This window comes from Podarcis cretensis (assembly GCF_951804945.1).
Source record: "Podarcis cretensis genome assembly, chromosome: 1".
In the NCBI taxonomy this organism is placed as follows: domain Eukaryota; kingdom Metazoa; phylum Chordata; class Lepidosauria; order Squamata; family Lacertidae; genus Podarcis; species Podarcis cretensis.
In genome coordinates, this window is record NC_137170.1 from 100,093,460 (window position 1) to 100,113,350 (window position 19,891).

The 19,891-nt window shown below is 40.8% G+C and overlaps 1 protein-coding gene across 7 annotated transcripts in view; it reads left to right on the top strand.

Moving 5' to 3' along the window:
* Window positions 1-19,891, top strand: part of THSD7B (thrombospondin type 1 domain containing 7B) — a 452,267-nt gene that overhangs the window by 215,551 nt on the left and 216,825 nt on the right. The gene's annotated exons all lie outside the window — the stretch shown is intronic.

Below are 19,891 nucleotides of genomic sequence, written 5' to 3' on the forward strand. Positions count from 1 at the left end.
AGGGATCTCTCTCTCTATATATATCGATCATCTATCTATCGCACAATAGAGAGAGTTAAAACTTACGTAGCAGTTTTCCTCCAAAGAGCTCAGAGTGGCTCCTCCAGCATTTCCAAGGAGTGTTTTCCAGTGGAGACTGGTCTTGCTTACAACCAGTCCAGGGGTTGGCCCTGGCTGTCATCTGTCAAGTGTTGCCCTTATGCAACACTTGCATCAGAAAGGAGGATAGGGACAAAAACTAGAAATGGTTTTCCTTGTCTACCATTGGCTCTGGCTCCAGCTACTGTTGATCTCCCTGCCTTCTGCCTTACCAGTCCCAGTGCACACCAGCCGCCACCAGGTCCTATTCAGGCAACTACCAAAGCTAAACCAGCCTAGCCTCAAGTGTAGGGTGAATCTGGGCATTCACCAACTAAATGTGATTAAATGTGCTGATAATGCACCTTCAGTGCATTACCTTAATCTTTTTTGGGCAACTCTATGAATGGGAAAGCAAATTTCTGAAGCAGGGATTCTCCTACTGGAACCCTACTTAGGTGGCGGGGACATGCAAACAAGACAAAGGTGATGCGCCCAAGCTCATGGAACCTGGCTGTGCTCCCCTCCCTCTCTTAAATGATTTGCTTTGCATGTAAGCCGTGAACACCCAAACAGGGCTGAGCTCTTTATCATGTGTTTTCTGAACCAATCTAATTGCCACTGGCAACACAGAATATCCTTCAACTTCTTTTGACAGTTAAATAAGCTCATAAGTTGAATGGGTGGCAGGGATTTAACAAGTCTCCTGGCTCTAGTAATTCTGTGCTTCCCTTGTCTTCAGGATCATTGTACTTACTTGTCAAATGCCAAGAAAGGTCTGGAAACTCTTGTAGCAGCCAGCCTTGAGAATTGTTATAATTATTACATATTTATTCACACCCCACTAAATAATTTATACCCTGACAGGGACTCAAGGTGGCTTACAGATAAAATAAGAACATGGAAACGGGAGTTCCAATGTCTTTTTGTGTCTCTTGTAGGTCTGCACCAGTCTGTTGATGCAAAGTGTGTTCTAGGATTAATAGTAGCACTAGTGCTTAAATGCATTTTCCAGTTGTAGTTACTCATTTTTATTTATCACATCTATATGCCATGTTTTGCCTCAGCTAGAGGTGGTGTACATTGTTCTTCCCTCTCAATTTCATCCTTGCCACAGCCCTGTGAGGTAGGTTAGGTTAAGAGACTAGCCATAGGTGAGCTCTACAAGTGGGCTTCATGGCTGGGTGGGATTCTCGCAGCGCAAGGTTGTCCCCTGTTTATACCACTAACCTTAGAATTGAAAACAGTGCCTTCTCTCTTAATTCAGAATGACTCTTCTACATTTTTTGACCCTTTTTAGTACCATGGATGTCAGCTGGGATTTTTTGTTTTATGTCAGTGTTCTTCTTAAAAAATTCAACTGTAAAAATTCAATAGAATGTGCAAATCAATCAAAGGAGAATTTTTTTAAAAAAGCATAACCGTAACTTCAGATGCTAACTTCCTGCTGTGGTTTGAGAGAGAGTTTCTCCTACAAGTTGCAGAGATCTCAGAAGCCACAGTAACTTGGAGCAGGACTTTTAGTGTGGCTGTCTCTGTTCTGTGGAACAGCATTACTGATGATCTACGACAGGCACCCACTATCAGCTCTTTCCGGGGGGCAAACCTGAAGACATTTTTGTTTCAACAGGCTTTCTCAGCTGGATAAATGTGTCTTTGTCACAAATGCCTAGTTTTCGTCTTGTATCAAATGCATTTGCTGTTTTTGTGTGTGTGTTTTTAAACTGTTTTTAATCGCCTGATGTGTAAATGAGTGAACTGATCTCTTGGTTCTTCAGCTGAAAGTGCAGACAAGTCAATAGTGAGTATTTTCCCCTTTTGTTCAAATGCTGTACTGCGCAAACCCAAGAGAAAGGCACGTCTGCTCCTGGAAGAGAACTGTCAGTTAACATTCTGCCCACCACAGTAGCTGCTGCTCTTGTGCTCTTAGAGATTTACAGCCACAAATTTATGACTGAGCCTGAAGTCTCAGCTCCCTAGTTTTTTTCTTTTTCTTTTTCCTTTTCCCCCTGCCTTCCCTCATTTCTCAACTTCTCTTTGCCCTTTACACACACACACACACACACATAATTCTTGGCTGAAGGAGAAAACATACCATCCCCCAAAAGAAGAAAGACATTTTAGCAGTAGAACTTTGAATTTGTCCCTTTCTTGCCTTCACCCCACCCAGAGTGAAAACAGGAATTGTATGCTGACTTAGTCATGTTCATTAATTTCAGTTTCTCTTCTCTCAGTAAAACTTCACCACCCAAGTTCTTTGGATAGATAGCTCAGTTGTTTAGAGTGAGGTACTGATAATGCCAAGGTTGCAGGTTCGATCCCTGTATGGGACAGCTGCATATTCCTGCATTGCGGGGGGGGGGGGGGTGGACTAGATGATCCTCGGGATCCCTTCCAACTCTGCAATTCTATGAACTTGATTTCTCATCATTTGGTGCTGACTGTTGAATGAGCTTTTCTGTAAAGTATTGTGTGTGCTGATACATTGATATTACCGTATTTTTCGCTCTATAAGACGCACCTTCCCCCTCCTAAAAAGTAAGGGGAAATGTGTGTGAGTCTTATGGAGTGAATGCAGGCTGGAGGCTCTGCTCAGCACTCCCTGCGCTGCGATCCCGCTTGCTGCCCTGGCTTCTGGCTTAGCCGCGTGCAGCCTCTTCCAGGCAGGGGAAGCCAACATCCCGCTGGCCGGGAGAGGCTGCGCGCGGCTGTCCCATAAGCCAGAACAGCAAGAGGCTATCCCAGAAGCCAGATCCCTCTTGCTGTTCTGGCTTCTGGGATTCAGAATTTCCCCCCCCTTGTTTTCCTCCTCCAAAAGCTAGGTGCGTCTTATGGTCTGGTGCGTCTTATAGAGCAAAAAATATGGTAGATTTCTCTGAGTTGGCTCACATGCAAACCACCACTTGATTCTGCAGTCATCAGTAAAGCTTGAGTTGACTGAAACTCTGCAATACCCTGAGACTATTTGTGTAATTTGGATTTACTTTGAGTGAAATGTGCTACAGTGCTAGCATATTTAACTGGAGGAAGCACAAGCCCACTATCATTTATTCAGGAGAATCCCCATTGGTTCCCACCAAACATAGATCTCAGAGTGACTGCAGAACAGAGGATTCCCCCTCAGGGACAAATGAGTCACATTAATGCATTCCTAATTAATCCTCTGGAATCAGTGTCGTATCTGATGGTCATATCTGATGCAGGTAACAGCTCTTATTCTGCTATTGATTTATGTCTTAGAAGGAACAGATTCCCTTCAGCAAGCATACCTTTGCCTTAATTGAAGTAATTACTCTTGTTTGCATTTTCTGAGAAATACAAACCAGTTTCTTTCAGCAAGAACCTAGTTCCCTTTGCAAACACACAGATTAGTAGAATGCACTTTGTGACCATGCTGCACCTCTGTGGTGGGGAATTCAATTGCTCTAACTTATGACAACTAGTACCTGTGCCCTTTGTTATTTACATTGCTTGTGTTTTCATTTGGGCCCCTGCGAAAGTTCTTTACAAATTCAAGCTGCTGCTTGGTGATAAACCCTAACCTTGCATCTCCATCGTCTGCAATTGTTGGGGGTTATGTCTAGGAATCTTGCCCATGTTCTCCCTTGTCAACATGCGCTGACCCTGTGGATCACTATGGGAGCCATCTCTTTTTCTTCAGTTCTAGCTAGCATTCCTCCTTGCCTCACATTCCCATTTAACAGATAAATGCATCAATTTCCTTTTGCTGTTCATTACTTGCATCTCCAGGACTGGATTCAAAGGTGTCTTTTGTGAGTAGAAGAGCACTACCACTTGTTAAAGGCAGCCTGGTTGATTTCTCTCTCCACTACAGCCCACCCGCATCCCATCTAATGCTGTTCTGGAGGGTCCACTTACCATCAGAAGAAGCTTCTGGGGACACAGTGGGCTATATAGCAGGTGATGGAACCAAAAAAGTTCTACTGCAGAAGCAAAGGTTGACGCTCTTCTGTGGCTCTTTGCCGAGACTACCAGTTCAGGAGCTTCTGGCAAGACATAACCAGACATATTAATTGGGAACATGTAGAGGGAAATGTTGTTCTGGGCCATTTATTGCCACCTATGTTTAAAGTTTCTAAAAAATTTACCCAAATGACCAGATCTTTCCCAGCTTGACTCTTCAGATTATTCTGTAAATCTTTTTAACCTTCCAAAGTGTCAGGTACCATGTGAATAAAATAGTAGAGTGTGATTGCCTCAAAGTCATATGGGTTGTTGCCATCACCAATCCACATATAATACAAATCCATCCACACCATTCAAAATAATGTTAAAGTCAAATTCCTGTTGTCCAACTTAAAGAATGCATTTCAGGAGATAAATATGCAAGATTCCTATATGAAGTGTTCTCCCTACTCCCCACCCCCCCCAAAACGCTGCTACCATTGAAGACATGCATCTGGGGTTGGGGCTGGGGGCTGCCCCATCTGAAATAACTGAAATAATAATTGTGCTGTTCTTTGATTGTCGAAATGCATACTTCTATAGGAAATCAATTTATCATTGTGGAAGCAGGAAAAAAATATTTTAATCTTGCTGAATAGTGCATTTCCCATCTTGAAAAAAACTTTCCATAACATTTTTTTTGGGTTAAAGATTACATCAATAGCACATGGAATCAACTGGCAGGTAACAGGTTTTTAAATGTCACAGCCGCAACATGACCCAGATTAGGCTTGCCTGAACTCATTCGAATCAATGCGTTTGAAGCACGGCAAAATCGGTATAGGATTTTGACTTCTGAATTTATTCCAAATGTTTGTGAATGGTGTCATAAAACAACTCTCCTGACTTCAACCAACTCTTTCACTATAAAGGATCTGAAACAGACATTTTAAAAGAACTCTATATATTACTCAACAAGTCTCTTGTTAGCCACTCAGATACAAGGGCTGGTTAGTATATTGAATAGCTGGCATATCAGTCTGGAGTTGCATAGCTTGGTGCCCTCTATCACTGTAAACCTATGAACCTCAGATGAAGGACATGTAATAAACAAGGAGTGTAACAGTACTGGGTACTTGATAGTGGAGAGTGAATTGGCTTTGTAAATTACCTGGTGTGAGGTTCTGGAAGACACCAGTGTCATGTTACAGGGAACCAGGCAGAGGGCCTTCTCTGTAGGGCCACCCTCCCTGTGGAATGCCCTCCCTTTAGGGCAAGGAGATAAATAACTATACAACTTTTAGAAGATATATGAAGGGAGCCCTGTATTGGGAGGTTTTCAATGTTTGATGTTTTATTATGTTTTAATATGTGTTGGAAGCTGCCCAGAGTGGCTGGGGCAACCCAGCCAGATGGGTGGGCTATAAATAAAACTATTATTTTTTATTATTTTATTATTTTATTTTATATTTTATTTTATTATTTATTATATTTTACAAGTTGTGCTTGGACAGGATAAAGCACATCTAAATGCATACATCTATCAGATACATTGTTAATAAATCTAGATATCTGTTCTAGCACTGTAATGAATAGCATGTTTATTGGCAAATTTTCTATCTTGCCCTTCATTGTAAACGATCACAGGTGAGGTTGCAACACTTAATTGGACTATGCCAATTTGTTAAAGTTGGAACAAAATTTACTGTATTGTTTTGTACAATTGTGTGTTTTTTTGGGGGGGAGGGTGTAATGGAGAACATTGAAGAACCCTGCAGCCACAGAAGTAGTTTGATGAAGGAAGGATATCTGAGACATTCCACAGCTTTTCTGTAGGTGATATGTAAGAGCAGGGAGACAAAGCAGAAAACTGTAGAAACAAACGGACAGGCTCCCCATGTCTCTGTAAGCAATAGATGTGTTATTTGTATTTCTCAGAAACAGAACAAATGTGCCTTCGTACACACTACCAATAATATGCAGTGTTCAGAAATGCCTACCCATGAGATTTAATGCAGCTGACCCTCAAGACTGGGTGTACTTTGTATATGGATTGAATATTAATTAGTAGCAATGTGAACATCAAGGGTATGTGCTCTGCATAGTGCTAATAAATCTGTCAGTACCCCTCATCAGAGCTATACAAGTGCATTAGAAGACTAATGACAGGACTCCACCATGCATGGCTGTTATCCCATTTGCTAATATTAAACAAAATGACGGGAGTACCTTTTGTAGGCCAGCCAGCTTGTAGGAGCAATATGCTTGCATCAGTGGCTCCCTCCCACTTTGGCTTGCACAGCAGGGGCTGTCATTCCATTCAAACAGCAGCTTCCCAAAACTTAATCTACAGCTGCTTCCAGCACACAGAAGGCAGCTTCCAGTACAGAGGCAGCTTCTAGTATAACCAAGGAAAACATCTTTTTGAAAAACTCCTGCTGATTCTTTGGGGGCCTGAGGTTTTCCTCTTGAAATAGAACAGGGATGAATGAAAAATTACATGCAACTTAATCTGTTCCTTCCAGGGTTGTTATATTTCTCAACCTTCATTGTTAACTTAGAGCCATAATGATATTTGTAGGATCCTATAATTGGAGGGAGTTGTGGCTACACATCCCCTTGTTGATAATAGGAAGAGGATTCATATCTAAATCCTCAAGCTATTTTAGCCATCAAATCCTACAATAAGCTATTTCAGTGGGTAAGTGGTACTATTGAAAGTCAGTGTGGCATGGTTGTTGGACAAGGACCAGGAGACCCAGGTTCAGATAAGGAAAGCTTATTGGGTGATCTTGGGCCAGTCAGTACCTCTCAGCCTAACATACCTTACAGAATTATTATGAAGATAAGACAGGATAGATTAATGTATGCACCCCTTTGCTCTTTGGTGGAAGAGTGGCATATAAATATAATACACAATAATTTTTTTCTCTGTGTGTGCTCTGTAAAGGTATTGTAAGGGAATAAACCTGTTTAAAGCTTCCTAGATATGGATGTGTTCAGTGGATATTTCTGTTCATTATTTGGAGTGGAGTTGGAAGCATTGTCCATTTTGCAGTATGTAGGTATGAGAGTATGGCATTCTTATTGAAGAAAGGTGTAAGGTTGAATACACACAGTTCATTAGTCTCTGGTTTTCACATCTTTGTTAAAGGAAGTAGCAGAGAGAGTGACAAGATGCACAGAGGCAAGGGCTCCTGTCCCTTTAACAGTTGCTCAGAGAGAGAGAGAGAAATTAAATCAATGGAAGAAGGAACTTTGCAGTCAGGTTTTGTCTTGTAGGGGAAGCTGTTAAAATTTCCTCTTCCACGTAGCAGTTAAAAGTATAGGAGCTCTCCCTTCCTTTGCATGTGGCTATAATAGGTAAATTCATTGAATTGCTAATACAGTTTGGGTTTTTCTTGCTGCATCTAAATTTACAAGCCCTGTTGAGATCAATGGGAGTTCTGCACTGGTAACTGTAAAGCGTTGCTGACTTAATCAATCTTAGAAGAAGTGAAAAATGGTGCTTCACATTCTCAATATATTAAACGTACTAAAAGAGATGAACAAGGGACCTTTCTGCCTGATGCTAATCCTGGCCAGGGCATTTAGCTGAGAAATAAAATAACTGATGTGAGTCAACATGGTTTAATTGAAAATGCTTTTGCCAAACATCCTGTTATTCCTTTGTGGCGAGATTAACAGTCTGCTTGATAAAGGCATTTGTGATGTAATATTATACCCTCAATTAAAAGGAGGTATTATATAGAACACAATCAGGGTTCACATTGTATGGATTAAAATTATCTTTTGTACAGCTGTGAATAGAGATACCAGTTAACAACACAGTGTATAGCCAAGGTTAATTTCTTAGTTCAACATTGTTCTACTAACTACTGTTGTAATGACATTATAAAATGTTTGCTGAAAAAGTTTTTACGGTTAACCATATGACAGCTGCTGAAGAATAGCCCGTGAAATGGAGGGAGTGCAGGGGAGTTAAGCCTACCTGGTAAATTATCAATTGCAAGCAAATTAATACCATTTGAAGGAAGACGATAAATTTGATACCAAAAGGCATCCTGTGTCCATGGGGAAGCAAGTCTGCCCTGTCTTGTTGGCTCACCACTGCCCACTTGCTCATTTTGAGTTGCTGCCATATTGCCAAAGGAGCCAAGGAGGTTGATGAATGTGCGTGATGGTCCAAAAACCACAAAGGCTGTAAGTACTTGGCTGGAATAAAAATTAAGACAAGTGACATGACCAGATGAAGAATTAATATTTGTATTCAGTTAATATTTACACCCCACCTTTCTTCTATCATGGAACCCAAGGCAGCTTCCATGGGGTTCCCAAGGGCTCTCTCATGCACTGGAGGCTGAACCATTAGGGTGCATAGATCACGACCTCACCAGTCTCAAGTCTGTCCTCAGCCAGCCCTCATCAGCCAGTCTTCTTACTTACAGCCAGTCCAGGGGGTCAGGGTGGCCATGGTTGTCAGCTTTCTCCTCTTTTCTATTAGTGTAGCATTTTAGGAGGAGGATGGTGGAGAAAATGAGAATTAGTTGGCACTGCCTGTTATCAGCTTGGCCTCTGACTACTGTTGGCCTCTCTGCTTTCTGCCCTGCCAGTTCAAATGGACACTAGCCACAAATGCTTCCAGGCATTGACCAGACCCCACTGCCTTGAAACCTTTAACAGGGGAATGTTTTTGTTCAATCAGCAACAACTGCTACAAATATTACTACAAATATTTTAATGTAAACAATTACTATTATTATTATTTATTCATTTTGTTGCCTCTTTTATAGTTTTAAGAGGGGTGGAATCTCCAAGAAGTTTACAACACATTAAAACATCAAATGAAACACTCCAGAACAAAACATTAAGAGAAGAAAGTCAAATATAAAGTATACATTCAAAGCAACATGATTAACAGGAAACTAAAATATTAGCTTAAAGATTTCAAAATAAAACATTACAAGGTCAGCTACAGCATAAACATTCAATGCAGCAAAGTTAACAACACTAACAAAAACTATTTTAAACATTTCAGATAAAAATATTGCTAAATTAAGTTTGATACTAAATGTGCATTTAAAACAGCATAAGTAGGAAAAGAATAAAATATTATATGTACAGAACATATAAGCTTCTGTTGCTGCCAGTCCGGCCAATGGTGGTGCATGGTGGGCGGTGGCTATGGAAGCTCAGGCTCAGTGACCTGGGTCTGCATTCAAAGACAGCCAAGATAGTCTTTGGCATCTTCAGTGCCCTCAGCTTTTGCAGTTGGAGTCAGTGAGGGCCCTGCTCTCCCATGCTCCCATCACTCAAAATGATGTCAACTTGGGTTTGAGAACAGGACGTTACCTAATACAGGGAAGGGCCAGGTTTCCTCACTTAGTAGAAAGTAAATCTCATGTAATTTTGTTTATGGGACTGGTTCATGTATCTTGTGCCTAATCTGAATTTCCTGCAAAGCTTCTCTTGCTTGAGAGCATTATGGGATTTTGGTTTTGTGGGCCATGCCAATCCAAACAAATATGGTTAGCTCTAGTAATCTGAACATTAGTTTCCAAGATCTTGAGAACAAGGTCAGCTTTCGGCACCACCTCTCCACCCCCATAATATGATGATGATGATGATGATGATGATGATGATGATGATAGTGCTCAGCATCTGGCTAGGTTCTACTGCCACATAATAACTAGGTTTTAACTCCACTGTTAGAGGGAAAATCCTTCTGAATGCCACTTGCTAGAAGCTGCAGATGGGGAGAGAGCTCTTGGTCACTGTGAGAACAGATTGCTGGACTAGATGGGTCTTTGGACACATCCAGCAAACACTTCCTATGTTCTTTCTTTCTTGCTATCTGTGGTTACCTAACCATCATCTAAATAGTTTAGAGAAGAGGTTTGTGTGAGAGGGGGAGAGAGAGAATCTTTATAATGGATAAAAATGAGCAGGTTGGATCTGTGAACGGAAAGTGATTAGCTCTGTGTTTCCATTTTATCCAACCCCCCATGTTTATAAATAGTGTTTTGTAAAACATCCTAATATGTATTCAGTTATTATTTAAGTTAATGGAGGGCTTGATTTTATGGTTTCTTCCTTCATATTGTTAGACAAGCTAATGGGATTTTATAAGCAAGTTCATAATGCAGTGTTCTATGTAGCCATCTCAGAATTGATTATCCATTAGCTACTGATTAAAAAATACCCTCCAGACAAATTGGAAATAGAACAGACTTTTTATTTTGAGTCAGCAGCATCTGTCCATGACGATAAAAGCACAACAACTCAGAGCTTTCTTCTAAGTGTCAGACTGTCAGGCTAGAACGTGATCATATGGAGAGAGGCTGGAGTTGTGCCAACAGTGCTTATGCTAGACGTCAACTACAAATATTCAGCCAAAGTGAACTGGGATGATCTTGAAGAACAGTAATAGCAGCTGCCTAAAGTAATTCTCCAGACTGGCGGTAATGAAATCATGATTTGCTGCTATTATGTCTGGTAGTTGCTGTCTATTCCAAGAATTAATCCATGCTTTTAAAAGGCATATCACTTGAATCCCATGCAAGAGCTGTGTAATGCGTTTTTACATTTTGTGGATGATCCATCTTTGGTGGATGGAAGTGAAGAAACAGATATTTCTTTTAATAAAATGCTAATGAGTGCAGTTAGTAACTAGCAGCAAAAGCAATGTATTCATTCCCTTGCCCCCGGGGTTCTGTCTCTAGTATGAATTGCATGTTGCAGCTTAGACAGTACCTGCCTAAAATGAATCCGGGTATTGAATTAATAATTTAATCTATATCCCACAGAAATGAATGGGACTTAAGTTCGTAATGTGTAACTTAAATCTCATTGATTTCAGTGGAAACTAAGTGAAACCTATTGGATGCAAACCACTGTGTGTATACAGTAACACACACACACACACACAGAGAGAGGGGGGGGGACTGGCTTCCAAACTTGAGTGAACTGTGGAATGGTGAGCTGTTGACAAAATGTCAAACTGCATACATGATTATAATTGCCATCCTTATTAAACTACATATTTTTAGGGCTGATGATGCCATTTTGTCCCCTAATATACGATCATTATCCAAACAGCTTGTTTTCCAATGTACATGTGCCCTGCATGTCAAAAGTGTGCGCAAATGTCATTGTGCCCTTGTGAGCGTAATTATTGTATAATTTTTTTACTCTGCGGGCATGTAAAGCAATTCGGCCTACACCACATAAAGCAAGTTGTAACTACTATTATGTGCTGGTTAACTGAATTAGATAAGGAATATGGGCTGACATCATAGTACTTTTCCCATCAAATAAAAAGCTTACAAATTAAAATATTGACTGCTTTAAAATATAGCTGCATTCACAGTTCTTTTTAACTCAGGGCTACTGATGATAGCTTTCCAGGCACACTATGATTTTATTATTTATTATGTTGCCAAACTTATGTTAGTTTGCGATTTTAAATTTTCAATTTCTTTCTTTCTTTCTTTCTTTCTTTCTTTCTTTCTTTCTTTCTTTCTTTCTTTCTTCTTTCTTCTTTCTTCTTTCTTTCTTTCCCAATTCTGCCATTTTACTGCATCACCCCTTTGTTTTGGGCTGTATACTATGGTGATGAATTATTTCCCCTATACTATTGTGACTTAATCAATCTCTGATCCCTCTCTGATCCCTCCTTTTACAAGGTGCTCTGTTAACAGGCTTGTAAATCCTATCTCATCCACCTTTTCACCTGAGAAGATCTTTAGCTACTTTAATTTACTGACTAATAATGGCAAATGGCGGGGCTGCAAGAGCGTAAACTGCACATGAATCAGCAATGTGAAGCTGTTCTGAAATGGATGGGGTGTAGTTCCTTACCTAGGGAACATAGGAAGGAGAACTAATGATGACTGGGCACAAATTAGAATTCAGGAGCAGCTGTTACTTAACAACCATGTGGAGGGCAGGGCTACTCTGTCTTTTAGTGGTTGTATAAAGCAGGTACTTTCTGGAGGTACAGTTTATCATGCAGGTATGAGAGAAGCCTCAAGTACTGGAAAGTCCTACAAGGATCTCATCCTGATATTTTCCCAGTTGGATTACTGCAATGCATTACATATGGGGCTACCCGCGAAGATGTCTTGGAAGCTTCTACAAGTATAGTGGTACCTCGGGTTACATACGCTTCAGGTTACATACACTTCAGGTTACACCTCCGCTAACCCAGAAATAGTGCTTCAGGTTAAGAACTTTGCTTCAGGATGAGAACAGAAATTGGGCTCTGGTGGCGCAGCAGCAGCAGGAGGCCCCATTAGCTAAAGTGGTGCTTCAGGTTAAGAACAGTTTCAGGTTAAGAACGGACCTCCGGAATGAATTCAGTACTTAACCTGAGGTACCACTGTATAGAATATGACTGTAAGTCCCTCATTCATTGGAACTTGAGCCTGGATTATTTCAGAGGGGAGGGAGTTCCACAAGTTGAGCACCACTACAGAAAAGACCTTCCCTAGGTTGGTGCATAATGCACCTCAGCCAGCAGCGGCAAAATCAGTCTCAAGAAATGGGCATGTCTGTGTCAAAGCAGGTTTTCCTTTGCATGTGCACAACCCAAATTGTTTAGACCTTTCGATGCTAACATTGTGGGTGTCTGCCCCAAAGTCCTGCTCATAATGCCCTACTGCCGTTGACCTGAGGCTGAGAAACCCTAAGGATTTGTGAAGCATGGCGTTCAAACACGGTGTGAATCCATTTCAATTCACTGTCAAATAACCCAAACAAGACTACTTCGGGACGATTGTTCAAAACCTAGGTCATCTAACAGAAGGCCCTCTCTGTGCAATGCTTCCACATTTTTTTTAATTGTTTTGACCACAACCCATAATGTTGCTTCTTCAGTGATGGGTGTGAGGTTTGTGATCATGCCTTTTAATCTTCTCATGCTTAAATGCACAAGGATTTATGTTAGCACTTCAGGTGGAGAAAGAAGGATTCTTGTATCACTGGGTATTTGTGCTTCCCTGCAGTACAGATCAAACTGAGGGTTTAGAAACTGTTGGTTTAATGTTACAAAGACACAGTTTCTCACTAGAAATGGCTCATTTGTCAGCAGGTTAAATTCCAGAGGGCTTTGCTTCATGTTTTGTTTTACTTTTTAGAAATGAATCTCACGTGAGCATTTACCATTTCTGACAGCTGCTGAATGCTCCCTTCTGTGGATTTTCTCGGCATAAAAGAATCATTTGTTGTTGTTTCAAGTATCTCTTGTGGTCAGGGACATTTCTACGACTACTCTGCTCGTGCTTACTGTTTGCATTCTTCCCCTTGCATTATCCCTAAATGAATACCTACTGCTTCTAACCTCTACCTAATGCCTCTAGCCCTCTACATTTGTTAAGTGTTTGATGGTTTGTTTGCCAGACACTCATATTTGCCATTTATAGCTTTAACAAAAGATAGAGAATGGTGTTACTCCTCATCGTGATGATGCTATATTTCCTAATTTTCTGACAATAAAAAGCTATCAAAGCAAAAGAAAACACCCACGATTGATGCAAAGATATTGATGGTACTCAAAGATGCTTAGAGATTAATGAGTTATTATGCCTCGTGGCTCTGGCAGGGGCCTTTCTCTTGCTTGTTTGCCGAGACACAAACGATTGAATTGGGGACCTTGTGTGTGCTATGTTTCTCTCCACAAAGGTGGTGCTGGTAGCCTGTTTTCCCCCTCACTGAGCTTTTATGTGCAGTGCTCTCTCTCTCTCTCTCTTATACACAAGACTACTGGAAGAATTAATCCAGTGTTTTCAAGTGGGTTGCTGGCAGCTTGCCATTGTCACTTTGACTCTATTTCTCCTTTCCATCTGAATAAGGTATGGTGGTTTTACCTTTGAATGGGTGTTTCGGATCAGTTTCGGCTGAAACTTAATCCAGACGAGAAGGAATTTTTCATGATGGGTGGTCTTAAAGTACAGGAGCCTCCTCATTTACGGGGGGGGGGGTACATTCCCAGGTACCATGAGTATACATGAATTGCGTATAGTGGGAAGCAACATCTTAAAAGCCTGTAAACGCCTTCTAAACCTTTGGAAACTGTTGAAACCGCCATTCCCAAACTCCAACTCTCTACAGGCCTTAAAGGTAAGTGCAAAGGCTCTTGAGATTGCAGTTGCCATTTTCCCACTCTTTTCTGTCCGTTTTTGCATCTTTTTGCAGTTTAAATCAATTGTACTTAATTACCGGTATTTCCCGGTGCCGTGTGTATACATGGTTGTGCATCAGTGTGGTGTAGTGGTTAAGAGCAGTGGACTCGTAATCTGGTGAACCGGGTTCGCTTCCCCGCTCCTCCACATGCAACTGCTGGGTGACTTTGGGCTAGTCACACTTCTCCGTGAAGTCTCATCCTCACTCACCTCACAGAGTGTTTGTTGTGGGGGAGGAAGGGAAAAGGAGATTGTTAGCCGATTTGAGACTCCTTAGGGTAGTGATAAAGCGGGATATCAAATCCAAACTCCTCTTCTTCATCATCATCAGTCGAACACGCATGGGTGTGGGTGTGCATGACATCATGATGTCACACGCACTACACACCCATAACCTGGGGACCAAGTCGGCTCTCCTGATAGCAGCTATTTTATGATTGGCATCCCCAGGACTCCCTCAAAGTTCAAAATGTGCCCACTATCTCAAAAATGTTGGCGACTTTTGCATTAGGGCAGTTAGGGCACTGTGCCATCAACTTCAGCCTTCCCACTCCACCACTTTCTGCTCTCTTACTGACAGGTCAGGGTGACAATGCCTGCCATTACCTCTGGCCCCATTTATGGTTGGTCTCCGTGCATTCTACCCCACCAGTCTCAATGTGCACCAATACACCACTGAAATGTAGTATGATAAACTCTAGGTTCTCATAATCTCTGAAATAATAACACAAAAAGTCTGACTAGCTAGAGGGCAAAGCAAACAAGACACTTCCTATGGTGAATGGAGAGATTTCATTATGTATATAAACTGCAAATACCGAGACAGGCGAGTTGCATCAAAATATCTGAGTTTGTGGAAGACTTGGGGGGGAAAAGCCTTTTCTTGAATAAAAAGCAAGTCATCTGCATTTAAATATGTATTTCTAATGCATTTTATCTCAAAGTGCACATGCCTAAACTTCTGCATTAAAAGCACCTTTTGAGATAAAATATTTTGTAACTGTTTTGAGCCTGAGGACTATGTCAGAACATTTTGGAAATGCAAGAGCTGGTGGATAGCTGTGTCCTGATCCACAGATTAAGATGGGGAATGTGGATCAGGCTAGTTCATATCACAATTTGCAAAGACGGAATCCCTCAAATATCCATACTGGGAGCAAGTGCTCCCTCGGACATACTGGGCCCAGGTTAAATAGTGCTTTAAGCAAGAAGAATCAGCATCTTGAAAACAGCACTGAAACCAACTGGAGGCATTCCTGCAGTCTGGCTGTTACATTCTGGGCAAACTGTTTACAAATAACCCTCATGAGAAGCCTCACGTGCAGTAGCACATGACATCAATCCAGCGGTGCAGATGTACAGTATCTTTTCCCAACAGCAGGCTATATAACCAGGAAACCTATTATTTGAATGCAGTAAGCACCCTGGTGGTTTGCTCCATTAGTTGTTTGCTTGAAATGAAGGAACGAACTTGTTGACACAGAGGCAACGTGTGTTTGAACATTGTAGTTCAAAAAATGTGTGTTCCCCCATTGGGTAACCATGCAAATACAAATCCTGGAGCATGGATGCAGATTTTTGTGCAGATTCTTTCTTTCTTTCTTTCTTTCTTTCTTTCTTTCTTTCTTTCTTTCTTTCTTTCTTTCTGAAAGGACATAATAACCAAACACATGCATAAGTGATGCAGACCAGAAACTACAGGTCTCAGGATTTTGGGGGGTGGCATTGGTGAAATCTACTTTAAAGGTAATGGTGTGCTATACATCAATGCTTCTGAATATACAGAGACTACAAAGGCACCATGGCTCTCCAGTAATTTCTTCCTACGAGAAAACTGATCCTGGATGTTTCTATTACTTGAAAATGAGAGGCTGTATTTATATTGTGAAGAAACCAAGGGAAAGCATGCAGACTGGTGATTGACAGGAGTTTTTAGATTAGGACAGGATGCAGACTTGGGAGCTGAAGGCCTATATGTCTTTGTGAATCACTTCAATGCCAGCCCATAATTATGGCTTTTTGAAGCCACTGTTTCTTTTGGTTTTTAATAAATGTAAGCACATTCTTGTTCACTCTCTGCAGCTATTTCTGGTAATGGATCATGGATTTATGGAGAAAAACTGCTCATTACAGCCTTTTAAAGGATCTAATTAATTGCTAATTACCAAGCACTATTTAGTGGGAAGATCTGGAGCTTTCTACTCTGTTTAAACTACGGAAGTGGAAATTTGGTGGCGCAATGAGGCATCATAGATTAGTTTGCTGCTGTGTTTAACAGCGAATGTCAAGAGGCACTGAGAACCCATCAGAATAAATTCTATATGTTTGTTATAGTTTCTTTTAAAAACAGAATAGAAAAGATTTGGGTTTTTTGTGGGGGCGAGAAGGAATAAGTTGAACATACGTATGCATTTTGCATTTTGGCTTCAGCGCTATCAGCCTGTCCATGTGTCAGGAGTTGGAGTCCATGATACGATGTCTGTCTGACGTGGACACACACAACCAGATTTTGGCTATTTTTATATTATAAATTCTTCTTTGATGAGTCTTATTTTTATGTTCACTATGGCCTTGTTTATATTGGGGTGGGGAATGATATGTAGGAGTTGTTCCTTTGTGATTGTGTTGTACTCCCACTGAGAGGAAAATTTGAGAAAGTGAGCATCTGTAAGGGGGCTAGACATGTGGATATGGTGACTTGTGTAGTCACAGCAACCCTTCTCTGCAAATTACTGTGGCTGCCCATATACATTGTTTGCACGTGTGCTAATTATAATCACAAATCTTGCCTCTGAAACAAAAAGAGCGAGGACAAAGGAGGCCTCTCAGGCAAAGCCAACCGTGAAATAAAAAAGTTAATAATAGAATAATAGAGTGGCAGGGTTGGAAGGGACCCTAAGGAGCATCTAGTCCAACCCCCTGCAATACGGGAACATGTGGCCCTCTCATTGATTGAACCTGCAATCTTGGCATATGATCACCAAGTTCTAACCAACTGAGCTATCCATAGTATAGAACAGTTCGGTTGACTTCCACAGTCTTCAATAAGCAGAAATGCAGATTCACACACTATGTAACTGCTGTGGTACATATTCAGTAGGAGATGTTCAGTAGGGAGGTGATTAATGCCTCCTTGAAGGAGGCGGTGGAAAAACCACTCCTCAAGAAAACCTGGATTTGGAAATTTTAAATAATTACTGGCCGGTTGCCAATGTCTCCTTCTTGGGCAAGGTTTCGGAGTGGGTGTCCGCAGACCAGATCAGGCTCTGTTGAAGGAAACTGATTTTCTGGATCCATTTCAGTCTGGGTTTTGGCCCGGATGTTGCTCTGTCAGGAGAGAGACAGAGGAAATGTGTCCTTAATAATTCTCCTCAACCTCTTGGTGGCTTTCAATACCATTGACCATGGTATCCTTCTGGAAGGGCTGTCCAAGTTGGGAGTGGGCAGCCCCACTTTGCGTTGGTTCCTGTACCACTTGGATGGTCATTTGCAGAGGGTGATGCTCTGGTTGTCAATTAGTTCCCGGGCCCAATTCAAAGTGCTATTTTTTTTACCTGTAAAGCCTTAAAACGCCATCTCATGATGGTCTCTATCTTAAATCTATCTCATGATGGTCTGTTAGTGGTTAAACAATCCAATGCTTGGTGAATTTTGCTTCACAATGGTGGAAAGAGCTGACTTTGAAAGGATTAGAAAGCGAGGTCTTAATGATGCAGCAATTTTAGCTATTCATTTTATTTGTTATTCCTGTTTAAAAATTGTTTTCTTAAACCTTTCAGAAATGAGTTTTACATTGTGACTATATAATTTCTTTATAAATTTGTTCTAATTCATTCAACACATTAAAAAAACTTTTTTATGTATAAATTGACATTAATTCTGCATGTGCCTCTAGGCCATTTTTACTTTTCAAATGAGTTTTTGTATATATTTCCCATTTTCCTGCTTATAATTGAAGATGCTAGAAGGTATATATGAAGAAGCTGAGAGAAAATTTGATTAATATATGTTAGCCTTTAAGAGAGGGTAATTTTCTTTTTGTATGCAGAAGTACTAAATGCAACTTCTTTTCATGGTAGAATAATAAGTAAATGTACCTTTCATCATTTCTATGTTTGCCTGCATTTCTTTTATTTTTAGTGTTTAACTCACCTCAAATATCTCTAATGCTAAACAACAGCAAATCACAATCAAAGTTGTGGGAGGCAAGGGTTTCTTATCTTCTTAATTTGATGCCATCCTGTTCTGACATACTGACAGTGGAGAACTATCTGTGTCTATTCGGAAGTAAATCCCTTTGAGTCCATTGGTGCTTACTCCCAGGCAACTCAGTATAGGATTGCATCTTGGGGTTATGCAAATTATTTCCTTCAGATTCTCTGTATATCGGATCTTTTGATCAATCTGTTATCAGAAGCTTATACAGTTCAAATACCTGGACATCTAGAAAATGTACTGTGAGGATATACCTACAATGGAGACTTTAGGCGGTTTAACAAAGCCCTGAAAACCCTAGGAACTGTGTGTATGTATGTGTGGCTATCATGTTAATCAGACAAAATTTCCCAGCATTCTTTAAGAGAAGCCATGAAAGCTGTGGTATAGATGTTCTTTGGCTGAGGACCACTTTCCAACCAAAGTATGCACACATTCTCTGCAGACATTTCAGGAAAACTCAGACAGAGTTTTCCTGAAATTTTGGCATAAGTGAAATCTGAAAAGAATCTGGGCAAAACCTGAGGAAGGCTAAAGAGTTTTGATATGTGTTTTGTGGAAGACAGCCACGTGTCACTTGGGGAAAAGAATTTGATAGTTTGTTTCTTCTGATGTAATGCAGGTGTTGGCTACTTAAATGGTTTTAATGGGTCTGTACAGCTCTTTGGCATGGGTGTTAATGCTCAGCTCAAGGCCAGATAGAGAGGTCAGAAGGGGCATATTTGACCCCCTAGGCCTCATATTTCCTACCCTGACCCTCCTGGGTCAAAGGAAGAGAGTCAAAGAGGTCCAAAAGCTGGGTAGTGTTTAAGAAGGTAGTGCACAGATAATTTATTATGTTGGAATGTAAGAGAGTCTTCAACTGTTTTCTAGATTTCTCATGGGTTTACTTTTGGGCTTTGTATGCTAACAGACGGCAGTTTTATATCTAACCTGGTGGAAATATTACCTAGGTGGGTGTATTGCATGAATATAGGTTTAATCAATCCACTGGGCTCACTCTGCATCCAATAGAAAACTAATCCTCAGTGATGACAAAAACAAAACAATACCCCTTTCCCTTTTGCTTTCACATTTTGTCCTGGATCCCTCTCAATTTGCGCTCATGACTATTCTGCATTTCTTCCCTCTTCCTTATTAGTAAATGTGACCAGGCCTCCATGAAAGAGCTGCCAAGAGATAATTATTCAGCAAAGATGGATGACCTACCTACTTCAGTAGATGCACATCAGGGGGAAACTTGGACAGACTTGAATAAAAGCTGAGTCAAAGCCAGCAGAATTCCAGTCTAAGCTCTTAAGATACTGTATTTTAAATGTGGTCTGAAATAAACAGATAGTGGTTTTATAGAATCATAGAGCTTGAAGGGACCATGAGGGGCATCTAGTCCAACCCCCTGCAATGCAGGAAACATTTGCTCAAGGTGGGGCTTGAACCTACAACCCTGAAATTAAAAAGTCTCATGCTCTGCCAACTGAGCGATGTCTTATTATTTATCGCAAAACTGGTAG